Here is a 15,795-nt window from a genome sequence, read left to right on the forward strand (position 1 = left end):
AATCATCTTTCTGTCTAACTATTTAAGAATGAGAAGTGTAACTTTTAAAAGGTGTGTTTATCCTTAAGATTGTAACTTTTAAGTGGTTTAGTTTTTATTTTATAAGTCATGTAATTTATTTATTTAAAATTTTAATAACTACTTTAAAAGTCTATATAAACATTATAAATCCTACTGACTTTAAAAAGAAGATTTATAGATATAAAAAGAAAGAAAACTTGATGATTCTAGCAAATTAAAAGTAAAAGTTGCCAACCCCCAAATATGATAATTCCAACAATTTAATAACAACTTTTATCCACTTTAAAAAATATATAATTATATTTTCAAACTTGAAACTATAATAATATTTCCAAAGTTATTATTTCTTTTTTGAAATTGTAAAATTTGGGGCTCTCTAGCTATTTATAGAGAAAGGACCATTGACAATAGGAATTTTAACCACTGATGCTTTGTGGAAATTATCATGGTGGAATTTTAATGTATATAATTTTTTAAAACAGTTTTAATAAAAACAAAAATTTACTTTTATTTCTCCAATTAAAATTAAAAATTGTGTTAAATATATAAATGGGTAGCATGGTGAAATATATATGTACAGGGGAGAGAAGAACATAGAAAATGTGGGAATCGTTTCAAATGAAGAGTTAACAACACTCCAAATTTGATAAATCCAGCAATTATAATAGCAACTTTTATCACCTAAAAAACTAATTATTATATAAAGAAGTATATCAATTTAAAATTTTTTTTGTAGGTGTACTTGAAAATAAAATAACATTTTTGCAGAGTCCTATATATATATATATATATATATATATATTTTTTTTTTTTTCTTTTTTCTTCCTAAAATCTTAAAGTATGGGGCTACATAGACGAGAGACATTTTAACTGCTGAAAATTACCGTATTATGCATAGATTTGAAAATAGAATAGCATTTTTGCAGATTTTATTTTTATTTTTATTTTTATTTTATTTTATTTTTAATTTTCTTCCCTAAAATCTTAAAATATGGGACTTTGTAGCTATATATAGAAGACAAACACCTTAACGGCTGAATATTACCGTATTAATGTATATAATTTTGTATAACTATTTTAACAAAAAGATTTATTACTTATATTAAATTTGGGGATAACAATGCGAAGGAAAGTAAGGAAGGAGAGAAAAACCTGGAATCGTTTCAAATGAAGAGTTAGGCAACATCACAAATCTGATAACAACAACAATTTTGACAGAGGGGTGCGACTTTGGCCCAGTGGTAGGGCTTCTCAGGTTCATACAGCATTTTCGACGCCCACCCCCATTATTCCCCCTCCTCTATATTAACATATCTAACAATTGCAGGAAAATAATAATAATAATAAAATCTAACAACAGCTTTTATCAAATAAAAAATTAATTATTATATAAAAAATATAGCAATTGAGAAGAGAAGAGAAGACAACAGGGAGCCTTTTTTTTTTTTTTTTTTTTTGAGAAATCTTAAAATATAGGACTCTCTATGTATATATAGACGCTTGACAAGAGGCATCTTAACAACTGATGTCTTTAGTAAATTATCGTTAATGTACATAATTTATAAAAAATGCGTCTATTGTGTTTTTTTGCCTTTTCAAAAGAGGTGTTAACGAAAAGTCACGTGTTTTTCTTTTAATGAAAATAACTTTTTAAAATGTATATAAATATTATAAATTGAATATACTTTTATAGGGTATATAAATATGAGTCAAGTGAAAAAAACACCCTTATAGCATACTTCCAGTACATATTGCATCTAACCCGTGCAAAAAACACACCTAAACTATGATATTTGTGTAAATAGGTCATATTTATAAAAATTTGAATAAAATGTCCTTAGGAACACATTTAATAATATATATAAAAATTAGGGTAAAGTACACAAACACCCCCTGATGTTTGGCATAAGGACAAGTAGATACAAGTTAGCCTATTTTTGGACAATCACACCCCCTGGTCAAAAACTTGATCCAAACAGCCCCTTAAATTTTGTAAAAAGTCAAGATTGCCCTTTAATATTTTATTAATTTAAATTATAAAATATCAAAACTTTTAACTGACTCTTTTACCCTTATACATTTATTACACCAATACATACATATATATACATATATATATATATATATCTATATGTATATTGTAAACCTATCAAACCCAGACCCGGCCATGACACCACTTCCACACCTTCCAACCACCAGTCGACGAGTGGTTCACCATCTCCTTCGTTCACATGTTGGTTACTCCTTTCACCGACACCTTCATCCTCCAAGAACCCCTCAAATAACTCCTCAGCCACCGCCGCAAGTTTCTGGCATGAAGCGGACAGATCAAGGATTGACAGAGACATATTCCCTATGCCGGCGTCTTTGATTCTTGACGGCGGCAGAGAGTTGATGTTTGAGTGTAGAGCGAAGCTTTGAGTATGGAGTGATTGCCGAAGGAGGGGCGTTTGGCTTGACTCTATAATTGGTTCCGTCATTTTTAGATCTGGATGATGTGGACAGTTGAGGATGAAATCGGTGGTTTCGCCGCCGATAAGGGTTGCTGTGAGCTCTGTATGTGAGAGAAAGCTTGTAGATGTGGCTGTTGTTGGTAGGAAGTGAGCAAAGGTGGCTTCGGCCGGTTTCTAAGGCCGAGAAATTGAGGTGGTTAGCACCGACGGTAGATGGTGAGCACCACAACCTCGTCTGTAACTTACAAGGGTTTCATGAAGGAGGTGGTGAACCCCAGCGACAGATGGTGAGCTTCGAAAAAACATCGCTAAAGAAGGAACGCGTGAAGGTGTGATGATGATGAGCGTGAAGGGTGAACCCCGACGGCTGAGGTGTGATGATGTGGCGGCGGTGGCGGAGTTTGAGGTGTGATGTTGGCGACGGCAGAGGGGTGATGTTGATGGCAGTGGCAGTATATGTAGTGTGTGTATATACACATACAGATGCTTCTAGGTTTCGCCGACAATTTCTTTCGCCGATGCTTCTGGGTTTCGCCTCCACTGTAGCAGTCATCACCGCCGCCACCCCCACTGTCGCAGCCATCACCACAATCTCTCTCCTATCTTCTTCCTCTCTCTCTTTTTCACCTCATCTCTTCAACTAAGGCCGCCCCTCTCTTCCCCCTCTCTCTACACCCACCACTACAACCGCAGCCACAACCACCATCCATCTGATCTCCCTTCTCTCTCCTCTGGTGAACTGTATAAGGCGGGTTCGGGTTTGGGTTTGGGTTTGGGTTCAATCAAAGGGTATTTAAGTCAATTAAAATGTTAATTTTATTTGAAAGGGTAATAAGGTCAATTCAACATCTTCAGGGTCTCTTTATCCATTTTTCAAACTTGAAGGGGTGTAATTGTCCAAAAACAGGCTAACTTTCCTCTGCTTGTCCTTTCCTCAAATCTCAGGAGGTGTCAATGTACTTTACCCAAAAAATTAATATTTTGTGAAATTACTAAAAAGGGTATCCAAAAAAACCATCTTCCCTTATTTTTCTTCTTCTTTGCCGGCCACAAGCTCCAAAAGCCATCACCTTGTGAACACAGACCTCTCCGGCAATCTCTTCCCGGCCATCCGCAACCTCCACCTCTCCTTCCGCGACCTTGACATCAACAAGATCGCCGTCTACACCATGGTTTGAAGCTCTTTTGTCGCTTAAGTTTGGAGCTTCGAGACCCAGTTCGTCACCGGAGTTGCTAACTGGGCACGTCCAACGAGAGTTTGTTTAGATGTCTTCGACCACCTCTGTGAAACCAGAATCCATCTTTCTAAAGCTTCGAACATAAAGTTTCCATTTTTTCCAGTGAAGTTCTAGATACCGAAACCTAGTTCACGTTGACGTGTTCCCAAGCTACGACAAAGCAATGGCGAGCTCTTAGTATCGGTGAAACCAAACTTAGTTCGTGGTTAAGTCTTTTAAGCCTTCTTGACCAGTTCATGTCGGCGAAACCAAGTGTGTGTGAAATCTTTAAAACCCGGCAAAAGCACCATAGTCTCGCAGCCAATTTTATAGAGATCCACTCCTGACTCCCCCCTTCTCTCTCTCTACACCTCTTTCTCTCTCTAGAACCCCTCTTTCCTTCTATAACCAGATTCATGACACATACCCGTCTGGTGCCACATTAGTTATATCCTTAACATTGTTTTAATTTGTCTCCATGTTTAACTCCTAGGTATAAGAGAATATAAATTTTCTCATAAATATATACCACACAAACGCATACACACACACACACACACATGTTTTGTAATGCAATAGCTTAGCAGAGGAGAAAGAGAGAGAGATGAGGAAGGTTTATGTGATTTTGGGGTCTAATTGTTACTGGGTTTGTGTTAATTAGCAAATGGGCTGATGAGTTTGAGCATGAGTATTTGAATAAAACAGAGCAGCCATTTTTGGAGTCCTTTTATGGAGTCTCTGCAACATACAATCCAATAATGAATCATATCCAATTCTCTCTTTATGACAAAGAATAGGGATCTGCAAGAAGGTACAATATATATATATATATATATACACACACACACACACACACATTTCTTTTTTATACTTTTCTTTTATTGATACATAAATACACAAGGAAATAGTAAAGATGAATATTGTAAAAAAATCTTATATATTTGTTTCAATCTAAGTATGACTTGGTTTTTTTATTTATTTAAAGTATTTAACTGAAAGTTTTCAATACAAAGATAAGTTTCATTCATTAATTTTTATTTGGTGCCAGTAAAGACTTTGTAAGTATATAAGCTCTACCTTCTTTGACTTATTGAAAAATTCTTAATAATATTCAAGGAGAGAATGGAAGATACACTAGAATATATATGTACATCAATATAAATATGTTTTGTTTTGTATAATTGTGTTACTTAAATATACCCACAAATTTTTTCAACAATTTGTATGAAAATTAATATTTTGCTTAATGTGAAAACTCTTTAAACATCATTGTAAATATATTAAATTGAAAATTATCAATCATAGTAATAGTAGTTGCCCTTCTAGAATATATATGTACATCAATATAAATTTGTTTCGTTTTGTATAGTTGTGTTACTTTCAACAATTTGTATGAAAATATCTTGCTATATATATATATGAAAACTCTTTAAACACCATTGTAAATATATTAAATTGAAAATTATCAATCATTGTAATAGTACGTGTTACTTAAATATACCCACAAATTTTTTCAACAATTTGCATGAAAATATCTTGCTTAATATATATGAAAACTCTTTAAACACCCTTGTAAATATATTAAATTGAAAATTATCAATCATAGTAATAGTAGTTGCCCTTCTAGAATGAATATTTCGCTCTGTTGCTGTGTGAATTGTGATGTTGGCCTAATCTACTGGAGTTGTTTTATTTTCATAGTATGTGGTACCCACAAACGACTTGTTTTTTTTCTTTATTAAAAACAAGCTTCATCATTTTCTTGGGCAATGATGAAAATCTTCGTAAAGATATACAATTTGGTGCATGGGCCTGATCATTAATGGCTACAAAGAGACTGATTACTACTTTAATTTTATTTTAACTTTCAAACTTTGTATATTATTTCAATTATCTAGAAACTTTAAAATAGAACTATAGTAATCAGTTACTTTTTCGAAGAAACTTTGTCTGTATTGACATTCACAAAAATAAATTATATATATATATAAGAGTGTATTATTAGTTCTTCAAAATTTTATAAGATGAAGGGAGTATTATAAATTTTATTTTACCTTAAAATTATATTGGTGGCTACAATATAAAGTGGACACCATTTTTTATAAATATTACAAGGAAGCCACCCACACGAAGGAAGTCATGTTTTCTAACTTTACCACAGAAACAAAATGCGCCAACTTCAGCACAGAAGGTGAAAAAGGTGCCAACTTTACCACAGAAAAAAAAGAAAAAAATTGCAAACTTTACCAAAAGTGTTTAGAGTCCTGAGACTCTTTGCGCATCCAATGTATTCCATCTCTTTCTAAACTGATGTTCTCGTTCTCAAATAAGTTCGCTATCTAAAATTCTATTTGGATAGGTTATTGGATTCTTTTTTTTTAGTTAGCATCAGGAACTCATCTAGGCAGGACCCCTTTGGAATCCACCCTAGGTTACAAATTTGAGGGTGTAGAGCCTCGCTCCAAAGATACACTGGGTAAGGCGAAAAAAGTGGAAGGCTTGGTAGGAGTCGAACACTGGCCGATTGTATGCCAGCCCCGAGCCCCTACCATCACTGCCAAGTCCCCGGGACCAGGTTATTGGATACTTGATTCTTCATTTTCAAGTAAAAATAACTGAAATTTGTGTCAAGTATGGGTTTCAACAAGTACTCTTTTCTCTTGCTCGTCAATGCATGGGTTTGAATGTTTTGTGTGTTATATGCAAATGCACTACAATTGCATGATAATTGATGTTTTATCTGTTGTATGTATACATGATATATTCATTTTACTTGTTTTAATTTCTCTTTGATAGTCACATTTTATTGAATTATAAGGTTTTATTTTTTGCCTTAAACATGAGTGAAAAAAGTGAAATAGATGGAACATGGAATGATATAATTGGTCATGCATGTGTAATCTTAGATTATGTTTTGAAATTGTTAGATTTTAATGTTTAAAATTTGTTAATATACTAAACAAAATATAAGAAGTGTCACACATACATGATTGGAAATATTTCTTCACAATAAAAGTGTTGTAAATGCATCCACCAGTATTCAATCCGTGTCAAAGTTTGATTCATAAATTAAAGTATTCATGCTTGGGTGATAGAGAAGAAATCTAGGTCTATATATAGAACCTAAACAACAAGTGTTGACTTTTGTTCATGTTGACCTTAATTAGTACGGGCCTTCATGATCTTCTCCATGTCCTGCCCGAATTTCACTATTTCAAAAGGAAGGTGAACCATGCATGGATGTCTATGCATGAAAAAGAAAGAAAGAGAAAAGGGGGTAATTTTTCTGTTAAAACATTAATAGAAAATAGAGTACTATGATTGTATTGTTTCATTATGTATTTGTGAATTAGTTTAATATTTTTGCGAATATTTTAGACTTTGAACGGTAGTTTATAATTGTAGTTATTTTTTTTTTTTTTTTTTTTTTTTTTTTTTAAGGTAAACATGGGTTTAAGTATTGATTTGAAAAATGTGACAAAGAAAAGGACTTGGAGACTATTTAAAGTCAACTATTGTGACAGTTGACATACCACTCTTATCTGGTAGAGATAAGTGTGTTACAAGGAGTTAGATATTCTAAGTTAAATCTTTTCTAAGTTATCTTAAATTGAATTTGCTGTAAATTGACACGTGACATTTAAAATATATTTACTGCTTATGTTAAATCACATCAACCAATTTGAAGAAAGTTTGAAAATTGCACCCAAGTTCGTGTTACAAACCCAATTTTACACGAAAAACGTCATTGAGATAAGACTCAAGTCAATATCTTCAATTATTTCAATTATGAAAAAATTGAAGTTGTTCATCTTTTAACTCTTATAGTAATTATGCCTGGTGTGGATTATGTGTATTGTAAACATATTTAAAAAAAAAAAAAAAAAAAAAATGAGGAAGTAATCTACAAGTTACATAAAGTCAGTTTGTAAAGGATATTTATATAAAAAAAGTGCGGCAATCAGAATTGTAACTCAAAGGCTTAACTTGAGTTGCAAGACCCGAATTTAATATTATCTCAAAATTTATAGATAGGTTAGGTTCGGAATCGTTGGCTTGGATTGAAGGTCAGGCTAGAGTTAACCTTTTAATTATCAAATTGAGTCTGAGTTGTACCAATAATCTGCCCAATTCAACCGACTTGCATCCCTACTTTTGGATGCATAACTTCAATAATATGCATAATAATCTATGTGAATAATAAACTGTCTCATGATCACTTTCTTTAACAACAAAATGACGGTAAAGGTAATTGCAACAATTTAAGCAAATGAAGGAGGCTTTGGCAAATTAATATTATTTGGACGAATATACTTATAGAGAGGGAGAGGTAAGCCAAGACGTTTACTTAATTTATGTCATTTGCAACTTGAATCTTAGAATGAATATGACTTAGGCAAAGGGCCAAATAAAAATAGCAAGTGCCTCTATTCAAATTTATTTTTTATTTTTTATTTTTATTTATTTATTTATTTTTTAATTTTTTTTTTCAAATTCATTTGCAGTCCACGTTTATATTATTTACGTGCCTCTGCTCAATTTTATTATTATTATTATTTTCAAAAAATTTTAAAATTATAAAATTGCCCCACCCCATTAATATTTTCTTCATAATTCTCAACTCTCACTCTCCCTCTCCCTCTCCCTCTCTCTCTCTCTCTCTCACACACACACACACACACTAACTAACTGCACAAAAAATTGAATTTCTTACCGTGTGACGTTGGGCATGATTTATAGCTGTCTTATTGTCATGACGACTTGTATGGTAGTGGTTGAAGAAATTATTTGTAAGCTTCACCATTTTCTTGGCCAATGATATTATCTTCAACAGTGCAACGTAAGATATATAATAAAAAAGTAAGAAGAAGATAACAATTTGACTTGAGTTCCTTTTTTTATTATTAAGAATTATGTAAGAAGAAGATAACAATTTGACTTGAGTTCCTTTTTTTATTATTAAGAAATATGTGAAACAGAAAAATTCTTAAATAATAAATTTTTTGTTATTCATAAATGTAATGCAAGAAAAGTATTTCATAGTATTTTAACATGTGAACGTTTACAAAAACTAAATTTAAAATAATTTGTTAAATATTTTAAGATTATTAATTTTGGAAACAATTAATATTTTGTAAATAGATATTTGTTACCGAAATATTCCAAGTTGAGAGAACATTTGCACTAATGAAAATTTAGAAATAAAGGACAATACTGAGAAAAAGGTTAATTATTTGTAGAATCTGAACTTATTTGAAAATATTTTTTAAAAGCAGAGGACAAATTTTTTTTTTTAGGTTTTATTAGTTTAGAATTTAGAAGTTGGATTAATTAGTAATTTTTCCTTCCAAAATGTTCTTTATAAATAGAGGGTAAAGTTCAGTCTAATTATACAGGCTTTGCTCTCTGTTTCACTTTTGACTGTTTTTCATCCGAACTCGGGCTGTAAGTCACTACAGCTATATCTCCAACTCTGTAAGTCTCTCTCGCTCTAGCCGTTTATGCATGTAGTATTTGATTTCTACATGCTTGAAGATTAATTGTTGATCATATGTGATTCACCTTGTGTTTATGGAATTACTTGCTTGAAGATTAATTGTGTTATTAAACATTTGAATTTGATTTCTTGCTGAGTTCTTGACACGTTGAAAAACCATAAAAATACTAAGAATTACATGAATATTCATGAGGGTTCAGGATTGATTTTGTTATGTGAAAGTTTAAGGCTAGGGAGAGGGCTATATATCCCTAATATGTATTAACAACTTCATAATAATCAATATAAACATCCAACCAAATATACATAGTTCTTGATATGTCGAAAAACCATAAAAATATTAACTAATTACATGCATATCTATGAAGGTTCAGGGTTAATTTTGTTATGTGAAAGTTTAGGATTAGGGAGAGGGCTATATATCCCTAATCTGTATTAACAACTTCATAATAATCAATATAAACATCCAACCAAATATACATAATAAGTTATGTTCGGCTGCATTGAATTGGTGGAGCCTTTAAATGGTATGGAGTAATTAGAGAAAATTTTAGTTCAATTTATTGTGACTTTGAACCGAACTTTTTTTTTAGTTCCACCAACCTCAATTCCAAAGTTCTAATTTCATAATGTTGAATATAACCTTATAATTTTATCATTTCCACCACATTTGGACAGTCACATAATATCACATACCCATGAAACCTTTTGTAAATTCCAAAAGCTCCCTGAATTGATAAATGAGAATTAAGATGAGTTAAGAAGCAAATCCAAGGAAGAGTTGTCCTTATAGGCCAGTAGCATCACTCCTCAGCCTCCTTGTGCACATATCCTTAGGGTTTAGCTTCTTTATTTTTTATTTTTTTATTTTATTTTATTTTTATTTTTATTTTATTTCACATAAATAAATAAATTCTTCAAAGAATGCTCAGTCGTTCATAAAAATAGAAGAAATTGTAATTCATAATCGGAAACACTATGAAAACATGACAACAGAGTTGGGCGCAAAGATATTACATAGTTATATATTTTATAGGGGATACTTAATTATATGGCAGCCAAGCCAGACAATTGTATTAATATGATGACATTAATAGTTCACAATTTTTTCTTTTTGGATATCTCAACTCTATATCTTTCACTTTAAAAAGAGAAGAGATGCATAACTTTATTGTTTATGACAGGATTGACTTACCCAGGTCGTGCCAAAAAAAAAAAAAAACCGAAGAACTTAACAAGTTCAATGTACAACATCCTGACCGTTAGCTAATCGACCATTAAGAAATGAACACATCATTTTTACTTACTAATTCAGAGACAATGGAATCACTTACCATCTTTGATTTGATAATTAAAAGGACAACATGCACTTGCCTACTCACCTGTGAGTAGGTTATCCCTACTGAAGTGGTTCAATCACAAATGCACAAATAGTCTATAATTACAAAATCTGGAAAGTGATAAATAAATAAATTAGAGAGGGTGACTGAATTTATTAAAGTTAAGCAAGTCTTGTCCAAATTAAAAAAAAAAAAAGAAAAAAAAAAGTTAGGCAAGTCTTGCCAAATTAACTCTTCTGATAGGCGATGTTGGAAACCTAAAAAACCTTGTCTGCTACACAGGATTCAATCTTCCTCAGAGTTAGACAATTTATTTGTTGTTATTTTAATAAAATTCATCAAATTCATTCTATAAAATTAAAGCCAAAAATGGAGAAGAAATTTAATAAATGGAAAAGAATTAGGTGAGCATCTGAGATAATGAATTTTAGTCCTAATTGAATTCCCGGAATTCATTGCTTAAAGATTTGTATTTTGAAGAGTTGAGAAATGCAAATAGGCCTGGGAACGGCAGGTGCAGCCCAACAGACCCGATTGACTGGGCTGTCCATCATCCAAAAGATCCATAGTTCAGGCCCAGATAGTACTTAGTCAAAAATAATGAAAACATGCCTCCATTTGGGCCTCTTTGGTGCAAGCGGACCACCCCATAAAGGAAGAAGGCCTATCAACCTTCAACATGGGGCAAAATGTGAGAGATTAGGGAAGTGTGAGTTTCTATAAAATATAAGCGAGAAATGGAAAGGAAAGCACATTGTTTGCAGTGTAAGAAAATCTTTTCTTAATATAGAACGATATTTTCTTGCATCTTCATATTTACAAATACCTAGTTTTATTTTGCCTGCCAAAAATTGTTACCTTCATGAATTATAGTGGCCTTGAACTTTATACAATAGACGTGTTAATTCGTTCTGTAAAGGGTTTTGGGAACAGAAAATAAAACATAAAATTAATCAATTTGTATGAATGATTTGCTTGAATATACTTTCAATATGTTGTTGGGATATAATTTAATTAATATTTTTTACAGTAGGTTTTATTTATTTATTTTTTTTTCCAGTATATTATTTTTATAGAATGCATATAAGATACATTTTTGTCATGTTCTAGACTGATTTGGAGCTTTTTTATTTGATGAAATGAGGTTTCAGTTCAAATTGACAACAAAGATTAAATCCGAATTCAAATAAGATTCAAAGCTTTATATATTATGTTATCCATACTGTATGATTATTTGTCAAGCTACTAAATCAGCTTTTGCCCCATTAATATATATCACAGTATGTTAAGAAGGTTCATCTATCTTATTGTAGAAGCGAGTGGATATGAAATATAAATATAAATATAAGGTTTATCTATCTTATTTGAAGGTGGATATGTTAAAAACATCTGCAACTCACATTTACATATTAAAAAATGTGGCATCTACTAAGCATCTTTATTCGATCATAAAACAAAGAAACCATGCACACAATTAACCTAAAAAAGAAACTGAAAATGCTGAGAGGATCTTGCAGAACTTGAAGGCTTCACAGCAAGCTTAAATCTGGATGAAAAGCAACTGAGGCAAGTGAATTCTCGAACGCAGCTCTACAATTGATGGAGTTCCCATTCCTCTCCTTCCCAAAGATTTTCACATTCCTTCTCTTTTTGTTCATGCTATTCAAAACCATGATCAGTTCATCTCCGAAACTGCCTCCTGGGCCATGGAAGCTACCTCTTATAGGGAACATTCACCAATTTGTTGGATCTACCCCATCACCGCCTAAGAGATTTAGCCATGAAACATGGACCTCTGATGCAACTGCAACTTGGACAACTTTCTATTATTGTCATTTCTTCAGCAGAATATGCCAAAGAGGTCATGAAAACACATGACATCGTCTTTGCTAACAGGCCTTTTATTCTTGCTGCAAATATCATATTTGGGAATGACATTGCCTTCTCACCTTATGGGGATCACTGGAGACAACTTCGTAAGCTTTGCATGATAGAGCTTTTAAGTGTCAAACGTGTCCAGTCATTCTGACCCATCAGGGAAGAAGAGACCTCAAATTTGATTAAATCTATTTTGACGCATACAGGATCTCTGATTAATCTCACTGAAAAGATTTTCTCGATGACATACAACATCATTGCTAAGGTAGCCGTTGGTAAGAAATTCCATGGGCAAGAAGAATTCATATCACTTATCAAGGAAGTCTCAGAGGTAGCAGGAGGTTTCAATGTTGCTGACCTCTTTCCTTCGGTTAAAATGCTTGCTCTGATAAGTGGGCTAAGGCCTAGAGTTGAGAAGATTAATCAAAAAGTTGAGGGGATATTTACTAACATTATTGATGAACATAAAGCTAAAAAAGTGGTAACACAGACCGGTAATGGTGAAGCCGATCATGAAGACCTAGTAGATGTTCTTCTAAAACTTCAGGAGGAGGGTAACCTTGAGATCCCCTTAACTATGACTCACGCCAAGTCAATTATCATGGTTAGTACATTTACTTCCTGCTTCTTTCGGTATCATCAGTGAATTAAGTTTCACAAATTACTTTTACCTCTAGCTGAGCCAAAGTCCAAAACCCTTTTTACATACTAAAATTCAGTTTTAAACATTTGATCTTCAAACACCAACATCCACATTGTGTTCAATATGTAATGTTGGTCCAACACACAATTAAGTGGCTAAGGCCCAAAGTTTTAAGGGCAAGCTCTCTAGAGAGCATAATAAGTCATGATATTGTACCATATTCTCTACTCTTTTAACTCAATTTAAATGCTCTTGCAGGACATATTCAGTGGTGGAATTGATACATCATCTACAACTATAATCTGGGCAATATCAGAATTGCTAAAAACCCCAAGAGTTATGGAGAAGGCGTAAGCTGAGGTGAGAAATGTTTTATGTAAAAAAGAAAATATTCTTAATGAAGACGATCTCCGTGAATTGAGTTATTTAAAGTTAGTTATCAAAGAAACTCTGAGATTACATCCTCCTGCCCCTCTATTAGTTCCGAGAGAGAACAGAGAGAGATGTGAAATCAATGGATATGAGATACCTGCGAAAACTCAAGTCTTTGTCAATGTGTGGGCAATTGGTAGAGATGCTGAAAATTGGACTGATCCAGAGAGTTTTGTTCCAGAGAGATTCCTTAACAGTTCAATTGATTACAAGGGGACTCATTTTCAATATCTACCATTTGGTGCTGGAAGGAGAATATGTCCTGGCATGTCGTTTGGGATAGCTAATGTTGAGCTTCCATTTGCAAATTTATTGTATCACTTTGACTGGAAACTTCCTGAGGGAGAGAAACCAGAAGATTTAGACATGACTGAGGTCTTTGGTGTAGCAGTTCACAAGAAAAGAGATCCGTGTGTGATTCCTACAGCTTATCATCCTTTAAGTGGTGAGTAAGATATTAAGACCAAAAGGTAGAAGGCATTGGATGGCCATTATTGAATTTGTAGTTTCAGTGTGAGCCTCTAATGTTAATTAGTTTATATATATTAATAATGTAAGAATACTATATATATATATAACAATATACATGAAAGGTAAAGTTAGAACAGGTGTTATTAAATATAAATAAGAAAAGGTGTTATGTGGGATTTCATAGATAATTAAATAAAGAGTATATTAGGCACTCAAGAAGCGCAGCCCATGTGACCATCTGAAAGCTTCTTTTCTTCTCTTTCTCTACCATTTCTATCAGTTGCAGAGTACTCATCTTGCCCTTTTACCAAAGTTCGTGATAGAAGTTCATGATCTCAGATTATTGAAGCTCATGATCTCAGATTATTGAACTGGGATCGAAACTCTGAAGGTGCAATCTCGATTCACCTCATCTCAGATTTTTTGTATCTTTGATTTGATTCTCTTTTGATATTGGATTTTTTATTTTTTTTTATTCTCTACTTTTCTTCGATCTAATGCTTAGGGACGGAGCCAATGAAGACTTAGGGGGGCACGTGCCCCTCTTGAGTTGGCCAGTAACCTATAATATATGTGGTAATTTTAAAAAAAATTTCCATATATATGAAAAAATTTATATAGTGCCCCCTCAAATTTGCAGTTCCTAAAATTATATTCTTATTTTTTCGCAGGCATCAGCTACCTCCATTCCCAACCCCAGTCATCCCCGCCTTCACATTCCTTAAATTTCCTTAATAAAAAAAGTCAATTTTTTCTTCCTCAATTGAAACTTTTTAATTATTTCCTATTAAAGTTCTATGATTTTTCTTTCCTTTTATATTTTAATAATTTTCTTCTTCTTTGTCTTTTTGAATTTTATAGTTGTCGTATATATATATATATGTACTCGTATTGTTTTTTTTTTTTGAGAGTGTGCCTCCCTTACTTGAAATCCTGGATCCGTCACTGCTGATGCTACAATCAGATTTTATTTTTATTTTTTAAAATTTTAATTGTTGGCTCGTTAGACATTCAATGGTAACGATAATTACCAATTTCATCAGATATTTGTTGTATTTTTAGCATTCTTGGAACTCAAATTAGATCCGTGAATGGTGAAGTTGTATATGAATTTAGGCTTTATTTGTTTGGAAAATATTTTTCTTTTTCAAGTAAAATATTTTTTTATTTTTATTTTGTTGATGTTTGACAAAGATCTACGTCGAGATTGAAGTCGAGTCCATCGGGTGGGCGGGATATGTAAAGTAACATGCCAAAAATTGATGGATAATTATTTTTATTAAATTTTAATATTTTTTTCGTAAAATAACAACCAAACATTAAAAAAAAAATAAAAAAATATTTTACGTCCAAACAAACGGAGCCGTAATTTCAAATTTTGTCTTATATTTATTATTTCTTTATGCATACTTTTATTACATCTGAATTGTGAGATGAGTTTATGTGTTTTAGAAACCACCGTAACCTGAACTTTGAGATGTTTTTATTACAATCCTAGATTTCTTGGTTTATGAGACCCTGGTATTATAGAACAAGATGCTATTTATAAAATATGTAGTTATATTTATGACCATCTCCTTAATTTTTTTTTTTTTCCTGAAACCTTAATATTGTTTATAATATTGAATTAATCCAATTCCATCATAAATTTTTTTCTGTTATTATCACAAATCATTTCTTGGACATGCTATCCTATACGACTTCAATTAATAGTTTATTTATTTATTTTTGGTTAGCTATCATTTCTTTAATAGTTTTAAATAGCCCATTGCTCTCCATTCTCTTCAATTCAATTTATTAGCTTGATTATGAGCATAATGATGACACCAAGTTTTGGCTTCAT

The 15,795-nt window shown here is 32.3% G+C and overlaps 1 pseudogene; it reads left to right on the forward strand.

Annotated features, from left to right (window-relative positions):
• The first annotated feature begins 12,127 nt into the window (after nucleotides 1-12,127).
• LOC132302265 (premnaspirodiene oxygenase-like) lies at nucleotides 12,128-13,934 on the forward strand (annotated as a pseudogene).
• Nucleotides 13,935-15,795: the final 1,861 nt, after the last annotated feature.

The sequence above is a fragment of the Cornus florida genome, unplaced genomic scaffold (assembly GCF_030987335.1).
Source record: "Cornus florida cultivar Cherokee Brave unplaced genomic scaffold, ASM3098733v1 CherokeeBrave_3.0.0_Hap2_Chr04, whole genome shotgun sequence".
Classification (NCBI taxonomy): domain Eukaryota; kingdom Viridiplantae; phylum Streptophyta; class Magnoliopsida; order Cornales; family Cornaceae; genus Cornus; species Cornus florida.